Below are 12098 nucleotides of genomic sequence, written 5' to 3'. Positions count from 1 at the left end.
TCACCATGGTTATTGCTTTCAGGATAAGGTGATGCAGCAATGAGTTAGAGCTTCACAGTCTTAGTTGTCCAGTGAGTTCACCCAGTGGTGGGAGGGGAAAAGAATCATCTTCCATTTTACAGGCTGGGTTGGCAGAGGCCCAGTCCAGGTCTAGTCCTGGTGGGTCCTTCTGACCCACCACGATCCTATGAGGATGAGTTCTCAAGACAGTGGAGGTAACTTCTATCCTAAGCACACAGGGACTCATATTTCCAGCCAACTGCTCAGACCTTTGGATTCACCCATAAGCAGCACCTGTCCATATTTGCTGGAGCCACAAGGCTCTGGAAATGAAGATTCCCAGCACCAGGGCACTCTGTGGGCTGCCCCAAGCACAGCACAGCTGCCCCTGGACTTGTCTGTCCTATGGTCTCATCTGGACTTGAGGGCATGGCCTCAGGCCCCTCCTCTCTGATTTGTCAGTTTATGGCTTTTCTCTTGAGGGACAGAACTGAAATCCTAGAGGGGAACCATATTCTAGTCCAGCAGTTCTCCAACATTTTGGTCTCAGGACCTCTTTATATCCTTAAAAATTACTGAGAATTCCAAAGAACACTTGTTTATGTGGGTTATATTTCTGAATAGTTACCAAGTTGGAAATTAACACTGAGAAACTTATAAAATGTTATTCATTAACTCATTTAAAAACTAATAAGCTCATTGCATCTTAAGACAAATAACATGCATTTATGAAAAATAAATTTTTTTTCAAAAACAAAAAATAATAAGAATAGCATTGCTTTACTCTTTTTGCAAATCTCTTTAAATAGAAGGCTCTATTCTCATATCTGCTTTTGCATTCAATTTTTTGCAATATCATGTAGCCTCTGGAAAACACTGTACACTCATGAGACAATGAGAGTGAAATAGGCCCCAGAAAGTTTTAATATTATGAAAATAGTTTTGACCACGCAGATTCGCCAAAGGAGTCCTGGGAACCCTGGACCTTCTTTTGAGAATAGCTGGTCTGAATTGTGTGTGCTTAGTCACTGAGTCGTCCAACTCTTTGCGACCCCATGAATTACAGCCAGCCAGGCAGCAGGCTCCTTTGTCCATGGGGATTCTCCAGGCAAGAATACTGGGTTGGGTTGCCATGCTCTCCTCTAGGGGATATTCCCAACCCAGGGATCGAACCTAGGTTTCTTGCATTGCAGGCAGATTCTTTACTGATTGAGCCACCACGGAAGCCCCTGAATAGAGTCTGAATAGAATTCCTCCAATTCTATTCATTCAGGGAAGGTCTGAATAGAGTTCCTCCAATTTTAGAATGCATGCAAATCACCTGTCACAATGCAGATTCTGGTTAAGGGGTTCTGGGGTAGGGCCCAGGAGCCTGCATTTCTAACCATCTCCCAGGTGATACTGATGCTGCTAGTCTGCAGACCACATTCACAGATTCTTAGCTGTGCCTCTGCCACTCTCTGAGGCAGGGCCAGATAGTTGCCCTGAGTCCTGGAAAAGCCATGATGCCCTCCCAATATACCTATAACTAAAAATACAAGTAAATTTGAGATTAAACAAACCCAACAAAATTATTTTTCCCAAGGTGATCCGTTTGATTTTTTTAATTTTTAATTATTTTTTAAACTGCTTTTGGTGCTCACATTTTGCTGGTCTCAAGCATGTGGATAATCCATTATTGCTTAAAGGGCAGGAGCCCTGCCTAGTCCTCTAGCTGCTTCGCTTCCTGGAGAAAGTTCTTCCCCATTCTCCAAGGCCCACCTAGAGGCCTCTGTTTTTCTGTACTACCACCACCAAAAGGACAGGGCTACTTAACAGGACCTCCTCTCCACCAGATCTAGGGCTTGGTGCTGGGAGCAGGTGAGAGGACAGGGAACTCCAAAGCCCTCAAGATGCTCTTCAGTCAAGGAGACTGAAACAGGAAGCACTCACAAATACCAGGAAAAATAGTATTCTGTTTCTTTACAAGGACAAAAATACTGGACACAAAGTAAATCCCTATCGATTTGGGGAAGGCTAACTAAATTCTGTAAGCTCACGCAAGAGACCCCACTGCTGACGACAATGCGTGTGCAGTCCGTGATTGGAAAAGAAAGCATCGAATGAGCATTTATACAGTTAAGCATAAAGCGCAGGCAACAAACGAGCTTCTCTGGACAATGGGATTTATGGAAATTTATTTTACATATGTTTGAGGCAATATGCATGTATGCTTTCTTCTTCCTCTGTGTTGCTTGGATTTTCTACAAGTATAGTTTTCTTTACAGCAAGAAAAATAATTAAATTATTTTAAAGCATTTTTATTTCATAGCACAGATTTTAACTTGTGAAACACCCACTATATGCTGGACACTGGAGTATCCTGAGTTTTCCCAGTCTTTGGCTCCTATCTGCCATCTCTAGTCTGATCATTTAGAATCAGAGAATGTTAGAACCAATAAGATCCAGCTCACACCCTTATTTCATAGATGAGGACACAGAGTCTCAGAGATGGTAAGTGACTTCTTGTGGGCCACACAGCCAGTTTGGCCCAGAGATACCAAGCCCAATCTCCTGGCTTTCATCCCAGGGCTCTACTGCCAGGCTGCTTTCCCCTAAATCAGACAATGAATTGTTTGGGTTTGTTGAAGGGGCGATTTTGGAATGCCCTGGCCTCTTCTGGAAGCCCCAGTCCAGGCAAGCAAACCCAAGATGAAAGATAAAAGGGCCCTGAGTGAGACTATCATTAGCAGGGAGGAGTCTGACCCTATATAGGCAGAAGAACAGCTTCGGAGGGCCCAGGTCTGCCCAGAGCCCAGGGCAGCAGGCTGCAGGCATGAGAGAAGGAGCCAGATACCAGATGTCAGTAATTAAAGGCATGTGAGCCTGCAAAGAGCCCATAAAGATGTTTGGCCTGCATCAAACCAGCAGACAGAACGCAACCACTTGGCCACTTTCTGTAAGAAAACCAACCACATCAAACACCTTGGAATTTTTATACACTTTCCCAAATGATGATCACACGAGCAAGTGGGGAGCAAGGGTTCATGGCATAGACCACTGCCTGCCCGTCTGTGCCCATCTCAGGGAGTCTATTCCCTCCTACTTCCTCTTTCCTCCCTGGCCCACCCTACTTGGCCTCTGATGGCCCCAGGGCCTCCTCTCAAGGCACTCCCCGACAAAGAGAAACTCCCCTCCCAGCTCCCCTGAAAATAAATTTCCCCCCATTTTACTCCACACAAGTCTAGAGTCTTTGGGCCCTAGACTCTTAGACTTTGAGCTAGAAATGCCTTCGAGAATACTTTAGCCAAGTCCTTTTTAGTTCACAGGGTGGGAAGACAGCATTCTCAGATGGAGAGGTCTTATCCAAGGTCATGGGGCACCAGTGGCTTTCAGGTCTCTAAATTCCAGGCTGGAGCCAGCTCACAAAGATCAGTGAATTAGCCTTGCTTTGAACCAGAGGGCCTCTCCCCTCTTTATTATTCACTTCCTCCCAAAAGCCTAGGTTGACACCACTCCAGGCAGTTGGGTTGTCACAGGGAGGCCCTGCAAGGAGTCCAAAGGATAGAAGATCCCACAAGAACTCAGACCGAGGGTCTCCTTTCAATCCCCCAGAGTAGATTTAGCTCAGGCAACATGATGTCCCCGCCTCTGTTCTACAGAGCTCAGAGATGCCAACACTTAAGGGCCAGACAAGCTCAGGAATGGTTCAACTCCCGAAGTATGGGTGACTGTAAGAGCAGGGGACCTGTGAGCCAGGCTCTCTAAGCATCCAGGCCCTGCCCCAGAGTTTCCCCTCTCATTCCCTTAGTCACCAGATAAAGAGAGGTTGCTGTCTTCATTTTACTAAGACTCAGGGGATCACAGACCTCTGCAGGATCAGAGTGACCAGGGGCAGGAGCTGGCCTTCAAACTTGGGCCAGCTGGATCTAAAGTTTATTCCTCTGAACCTAAGGGCTCCTCTGTGGAGGCTGAGCCTACGGGTGGGAACGTGGTGGGGGCACATCCCTGGGAGAGGGTGGTAGGTCACTGCTCCTGTAGACGCTTCTGGAGCCCATACAAGAGAGAACTGTGTTTTCCAGAACCTTCTCTCCTCAACCAGAAGGGGAGAAAACTGCCCTGGACTGGATGGCATGAGGCCTGGCCCATTCCAGCTCTGCAACTGGTAGCCATGTACATTTAGGGCCTCCTCTCTGAGCCTCTGTTTTCTTGTAAGAACAGCAGACCATAAAACTTGTTCCCAGGCTTGTGGGATTGTTTCTCTCACAGTCTGGCTCTCAACTTTGCATTTGGAAGCCTCTTAGCTGGAGCCCCTCCCACACTGGACAAATTCTAGGTGCAAACCAAGGCAATTACTGGGTGATTAGGTGTCTCGTAGGTGTCACGGCAGGAGTAGCAGGGCCACGCCTCCTTCTGAATTCTGACTGTCCTGCCTAGGAGTGTCCCAACACTTGCCTCGTTAACGTGGGTCTGGTTTGCTGCTCAAAAACGCTGTTCTGACGGTTCACACACCACCAAGCAGAGGAAGCAAGGAGTCGGGCAGCCCTGTCATGGCAGGTGAGTGGGCAGGGCCTGGGGGCCTCAGGGCACCAGGCCCATGAGAGGAACTTCGGGAAGCAGGTGTCTGTGGAAAGAAACTCAGGTCACTGCTTCTTAGCACTGTGGTGTGGCCCAGTCCATGAGTTATTCCTCATGTTCATAAGGATGTAGAGGCCCAGAGACAGTAAGAGCCTGCCCCAACCACCCAGCAAGCAAGTCCTTCCTGAACTGGGGCCAGGCCTCCCCAACACATCCTGTGAGACTGACTGGAGGAGGGGGAGCAGAAAGGGAGGCGTAGAAGGTCTGAAATCTTCTCACACTCTGTGTACATTACAAGGATCCAGAAGCATGTCTGGGCGGAGCTGGGGGTTGTGGGCTGGGTGAAGAGAGTGAGGCACCCATGGGCTGCATCCTCTTCTAATCCCCACTCCAGAGAGCTGAGGGTAAGTGCAGCTCCAGCCCAGGTGAAAAGAGCAATATGAGTGTGAACAAGAGAATTTGCCCCTGGTGCCTCCACTTTTCTCATCCGTAAAATGGGTATTATAATTCAGATCATCTCACAGGCCTGCAGTGAGGAACTGATGAGACCAAGTATTCACAGCCCCAGCAGTATCTCATGTGGGGCCTTGTCAACATAACACTCAGAAAATGTGCCTCCCCCGGGGGCCCAAATACAGTGAGAGGTAAATTCCCTGCCTTCCCCAGGAATATGTCTTTTAGTTAATAATTACTTCGTACCTACTCTGTGCTGGGAGCTGGGCTCCAGTGATGAGCAGGTCAGCAGAAGCAGGGATCCTACTTTCACAGGTTTTTAAAAGATGTTTCTATTTTCGATTGTTCAGTATTGTGTAACAGTTACATGAATCAAGTCCTGTTTACTTTTTGACTTTTAAGGCAGGTATTTTAATTTCCTTATCATATTTGAACTTCCTCTTCTTACTGTCGCCTGGCAATTGGGAACATTACTGGCAACCTGGGCCCTTCTGGCTCTTGGGAAGGTCTGCTCTCTGACAACCAGGCCTTGCTACCCCAGGCTTCAGTTTCAAGAGCTAGGGTGGCTTCTCACTTTAGTTCTGGATGAGAGATACTGGTTTTGCTTCCTTCAGGATGTATATTTTGGGACTCACCTAGAGGTCCCTCTTCCCTCAGTATTTAGTATACTATCAGCCTTAAATCTGGCCAAGTTTAATTGCTGAGAAAGGATCCTTCTATGAGCAAAGTTGGGGATGGGGGGCTCCATGTGAGGTCATTACTAACTCACTGGGTGATCATTCCTCTCTCTGAACCTCGATTTCTCCACCTGTAAAATATCAAGGTTGGATCCATCATGCCTAATGTATAAGTTGACTAGTAGGTTGAATTCAACTCCCCAATCTTTTGGGTCCTTCTGGCCTCTTGGGAACCTGCTCCTGAGAGCGGTAGGCCAAGCCTACTATGCAATCTGTGTGTGAAAGACAGATCTCGGATGCTGGATCTAAAGTCTCTGGCCTGCAGGTCTCTCCTTCTCTCACCCTCCTTCATACTGTCCCTGACAGACATCACTAGGTGATGCCAGAGCTCTTCCCTACAAGAGCTTGGATGTGGCCCCAGAATTCTCAACATAATTCTTCAGGTAGTCCCTACCAGTTGATTAGCAAATGAAATTGGACCCTTTTTGTCATTGTTGAGTTACAATAATCTTTCAGCTCAGTCTAAGGATATTCTATGTGGGATTGTCTCTGTCTGGGACACTGGGTTGGAGTTGATGGGCCACTGCCTACTGATGAGAGAGAGGTCAGCAGCTTCTGAGGTCAGCAACTCCTCAATCACTTAGTGTGAAGGTCAAGCACCCATAATGCACAGTAAGGATAGAGTCATAATGGGACCCATTAAAAACCAGTTATGTGGAGTCCAGAGTCTGGGAGATGGTGCTGGCTTTAGCAGAGACTCCTGGGTTTGGTCCCACTAGGTTCCATCCCCCGGCTGGAGCAGAGATCCAGGGAGCAGAGCATCATCAGCTGCTTGGTGTCACCCAAGGGAAAGAGGAAAAACAGCTGGGGTGAGCTAGGGCTGTGGTTAGCAGGCAATCCTCTGCACACGGACCCTTCTCTCTAAGGGGAACTCTTTATTAGGCCAGCTGGTGAGCAAGTGAGTTGGGGAGCAGAAGGCAAGGTTGGTAGGGGAGGGAGTGATAGGTACGCCTTGAATGCCAGCATAATGGTTGTGGGTTTGATGGCTCTTGAGCAGGGGAAATGACATGCTGACCCCCATGCAACAGGGAAATCCCTTCTCTCACTGACCCTCAATTTCTCCATAGTAACGGGTTGGGTCAAACAGTTGAAAATGTTCTCAGGTTCTTGGGGCCATGAAGTAATTTAAGCAAGAGGTGAAGAGGGAACAAAAAGAAAAACAATGTGTGTAGGAATTGGGAGAAGAGGGCCAAAGTGGTGGGGGAGAAAGGAAGAGGTGATGATATAAAACCCCATCTACAGATCTCGAAACTGTGAACCAAGCACTGTGCTAAGTACAAGTAAGGAGACCACTCACCTGGCTGAAGCTTGTTGTCCTAGGGTGTTTATTAATGCCTTCTACTTTCACTCTCGAAGTTTACGGATTTAGGTAATGCATTTCCCCATTACCCTATTTAATCATATCCTCCCCCAAAATCCTATGAGGAAAGTATTGTTATTGGGACTTTTCAGGTAAGGAAATCTGTACTTCAGAAAATGAAAGTGAAGTCACTCAGTCGTGTTCGACTCTTTGCAACCCCGTGGAATATAGCCCACCAGGCTCTTCCATCCATGGGATTCTCCAGGCAAGAATACTGGAGTGGGTTGCCATTTCCTTCTCCAGAGGATCTTCCCGACCCAAGGATCGAACCCGGGTCTCCCGCATTGTGGGCAGATGCTTTAACCTCTAAGCCACCACAGCCTGCCAAGTGAAAGTAGTGAGGTTGCTCAGTCGTGTCCAACTCTTTGCGACCCTATGGACTGTAGCCTACCAGGCCCCTCAGTCCATGGAATTTTCCAGGCAAGAGTACTGGAGTGGGTTGCCATTTCCTTCCCCAGAGGATCTTCCCAACCCAGGGATCGAACCCAGGTCTCCCGCACTCAGGCCAGACGCTTTACTGTCTGAGCCACCAGGGAAGCCACTTCAGAAAGGTCTACTAATTTATCCAGAGTCACATAGCCATTAAGTGAAAGATTCAGAATTGCATTGATTATCAGAACCCTGGAATGGCAGCCAGGAGTTCTTGTGCAAATATAACAATAATAATGTGATTAATAACATGCACAATTACTGAGCACCTCATATGTGCTTTTCTAATTATTCTGTGTGAATTATTTCATTTAATCCTCACCACCCAAGGAGGCAGCTATTATCCCACCATTTTCATCTGGAAACTGAAGTTCAGAAAGGGTCAGTCACCTGCCTCAGGTCACACAGCTGGCAAGCAGTAAAGTTTTTATTTAAACTCAACTGTGTGCCTCTGAAATCAGGCTCCTAACCACTATGCAGTGTGAGAAGGAAGGCTAAGAGAGGAAGGTAGGATGGAGAAGGGAAGGAGGGCTGCAGAGGGAAGGAAGTCTGGAAGGAAGGGCAGGCTTTGAAATGTGACAGCTTAAGACAGAGGGATTATGGGTGGGGAAGCTGGGGCATGAGCAGGTGGAGAGGCAAGGATGCTGATCCTTGAGGCTGTGCCAGGAAGCTGTGAGCATCAGCTGCTCTTATCCCAGCCATTCATTCTCCAACCGCGTTCACCAAGCATCCACTATGCCCTGGGCCCTGAGCCAGGCTCTAACGACCCACAGAGAATGAGACCCAGACCTTGCCTTCATGGGGCTTACCTTTCAGTGGAGGAGAGAAATGTGTAGGCAAACAGCTATAATCCCAATGCCTTGATGATTTTCTGAAGACAGAAACATATGTCTCAGAGAGGAAAATTCAAGCTGAGCACATAGAGGAGGTAATCACTGGGTTTATTTTGATGGGGCCCCAGAAATCCTCCTACATATACATCTATCTCCCTTCTTTGGGCTGCCCCGTACATAGAACTCCCCTCCCCTGAGTCCATCAGTCCCCATGAGAGCTGGGGAGGACTCTCCTAGGGAAGAATTGGCTGTAACTTCGGACCTGCTGCTTTCTCCCTGTAGGGTCCTGGCCCCCAGCCCTGACCATCAGCCCGCCAGGTCATGGGAGAGTAATGTTGACCAGTACAGGTGACTTAGATCATCTAAGTAGCAGCTCCAGGGATGGATCACCCAGGGACCAGATCTGTAACCTCCTGGGTTATGGCAAATGTAGAACTGGTGGAGGCGACAGGTCAGGACTTCTCAGTAATAGCACTATAAAATCATCAAGGGGCAATTGGAACAGGTGTCTTCTGTGGGGGTAAGGGTAGAGTGGGGACAAGTGGGGAGAAGTTGTAAGAAAACAAACCTTGGTTCAGCAGAAGGAAAGTCTTCTTAACATCGGGGCAGCAGACGAGCCACTTCTTGGACGTATGAAGCTGGAACTATGATCAAATTTCCATTGAGAATTCGGCTGAGGGAGTTGATCTAGGCAGGAAGTTGTGAGAGAGACAGTCTCTGAGGTTTGAGGATAGTGATGATGGCAGTTCTTACTCATCAACCACAGATGCACCCCACTCATGCACCCCACTCCCTATAATGAGCCTACAGATGCCCTTAGGCTGGTAGGAGCCATTTTGGGCTGTGACAGGGAAAGAGGATGCTGAGATGGACTCCTCAGGGCTTGAACCCATGACCCAGGGTCCAGGAACACTCACCACATCCTAAGCCCTTCCCCCCACCCACCAAGCAGCCCTGGGGCATGCTGGAGATAATTATCACATAACAGCCTCATCCCCTGCTCCTGACTCATCTTACGGAGGAAAGAAAAAAAAAAAAAAAGCCAGCAGTTGCATTCTGTTCCAGCCGGTCCCCACAGAGGAAGTGGCTAAATTTCATAGGCTGTGGCTCCAATCTGCCCTCAAGCAGGAAGCCCTTCTTTTATCTTCTCTGGGTCTCAGTTTCTGTCAATAAAATGGAAACCTGGGCTTCTCATGGCCCTTCCAGCTTTGCTGGTATTAGATTAGACAACCTTATGTACAAGGTAAATGGAGTTTCTTCCTGTGTGTTCAGACTAAACAAAGACCATCTGAGCTCAAATTTCTGGGGCTTGAGTGGTCTATTCTGCCCAAGAGCTCCTGGACTCACTACATGTGAAGGCTTCCGTCCTACTTTCAAATGGGAGAATGGGCCAGCTTCTGGGGAATCCCTGGCACTAGTGTTGGGCCCCTGACTCACGGGGTTGCTGTTGAACACTGGTCCTGCACAATTCTCACTCACTCACCACAGTGGTGCCTGCAGGAGCTCTCAAACTGGGCCACGTGCCAGTGTGTAAGTTCCCTTCTCATGTTCAGTCATTACCCCCAAACCATGATGTCAGTCTAAGCCTGCCAGCTGAGCTCAAGCAAGAGTAGCCTTTTCTATGAGTCCCAGGCCTGAGTTTGAGATGGTAGCAACAGCCCAGCTGCTCATAAGTAGAGAGCAGTTAGAAGGCTGGTACCATCTAGACAAGAGAGACATCAGGTAGCTTGGCCCAGGCTAGTGGTGGAGATGGAGACCTGTGGTGAATTGGGGGCAGGTTTTAGAGGTGGTGAGTTAGAGTCACTGGCTACAGTCATGTCTGACTCTTTTACAACCCCATGGACAGTACCAGGCTCCTATGTCCATGAAATTTTCCAAGTAACAATACTGGAGCCATTTCCTACTTCAGGGGATCTTCCTCACCCAGGGATCAAACCCACATCTCCTGTGTTTCTTACATTGCAGGCAGCTTCTTTATGCACTGAGCCATTGGGGTATGCAGTGGAGTGGTAAAGAATCTGCCAGAATTCAATAAAGAATGAAGGAGATGCAAGAGACACAGGTTCGATCCCTGGGTGAGGAAGATCCCCTGGAGAAGGAAATGGCAACCCACTATAGTATTCTTGCTTGGAAAATTCTATGGACAGAGGAAGTTGGCAGGTTATAGTTGATGGGGTTGCAAAAGAGTCAGACACAACTGAGCACACACCTTTGAGGTGGTGATGGTGATTGAGCTTGATGGTGATTTGGATGAGGGATGTGAGAGCAAAGGGGAATCAAAGAAGATTCTTTGGTTTGGGCCTGAGCATCAGGGCAGATGGGGTGCTGTCTACCAAGATGCATGAGAGCATGGATTTGGGGATCAGGGAGGAAGAAATCAAGAGTTCTGCTTTGAGCACATTAGATTGGATTTGCCTAGAAGACCACCAAATGCAAGTAGATGATTGATATATTGTTTGGATTTCAAAGAAGTCAGAGTAGAGATGTAAACCTGGGCAACATCAGCTGCCACCCTCAATCAAGACAAATTCATCTTATCAAAAAACTTCCAGTAATATTGAACCTCAAAAGGCAAGAGCTTAGGGACCTCGATCCTTTTCCTCCTGAGATCCTCCTTATTGTGAATGTACCTGCAAGCTGTCTAGCTTCATATACCAAGCAGGACTTAGAGGAGCCGTCTTTGCCAGGCCACATAGGTTCTGTATGCCTTACCCCAGAGAGTGGGTACCTGGTGCCCAAAGACAGGTGTAAGTAATGGAAGTCACTCAAGGGAATTCATTCCAAATAAAATCTGTTCTGAGCTGACTTTCTCTCTCCACCTCTTGAAGTAGAGAAAACATGACTGAAGTGACTTAGCAGCAGCAGCAGCAGCAACACCACCAATGTAATGCAGCCGTGACAGGTCAAGACAAAAAAGAGCACTCCATAATCCTGTGTGAAACCAGACAAAAGCACGAATGTTGTCCACACCCTAGAATGAGTAAACACCCCTGTATTCTGGCTAATGAATGCTGCCACTCCACCGACAGCTTCAGCCTCCATCCGTCCCTCCCACCTTCTACAGAAGAATAATTAAGATAAACATAGACTTGTCTTGCTTCCTGACAGCATCCAGTCCAGATCAAAGCCCTGCTTCCTTCAACTCTCACCAAAACCACCTAAAAACAGCCCAAATCCCACAATAAGCCCTCTCCAGGACCCCCTTTCTGAGGCACTTCCTGGTTCCCCAGGAGGATGGAGCTTTCTCACAGCCACGAGACTAGTTCAACTTCTACTGTGTCCCTGGTGGTCTGTGGCTCAAGAGCTTTGACAGAAAAGGACATAAAATTTCAGCATTCATTACTCATCATAATAAATAAGGGAAAATATTAGTGAAACTTCCGATTTATCTATATCTGAACGTGTTTATATGTTTGCAGGCACTGGGGCAACAGGTAACACTATTTCTTCAGTGGGTCATGAAGGAAACTGAAAGCCAGCGGACCAGTGGTCAAAAGTAGGAAACCAGCTCACAGACTCAACTCTGGCCTGAGCCTGACTGTGTGCCCTTTGGAAAGTGGCTTCACTTCCCTTGGCCCCGGTATCTTCATTCATCCTAGACGTGTTCGTTGAGTACCTTCCAGAGATGAGCACACTCTGCCTTGCTGTTTCAGCTCTCAGACAAGTGGCTTTCATGGTCTATCTGGTGCTATGTAATTTGCATTTTTGTCCCTTTTGTTGCTGATTTTT

This window comes from Bos indicus, chromosome 13 (assembly GCF_029378745.1).
Source record: "Bos indicus isolate NIAB-ARS_2022 breed Sahiwal x Tharparkar chromosome 13, NIAB-ARS_B.indTharparkar_mat_pri_1.0, whole genome shotgun sequence".
NCBI classification, from domain to species: domain Eukaryota; kingdom Metazoa; phylum Chordata; class Mammalia; order Artiodactyla; family Bovidae; genus Bos; species Bos indicus.
The sequence above is the reverse complement of the archived record's forward strand: the minus strand, read 5'-3'. Positions refer to the sequence as shown.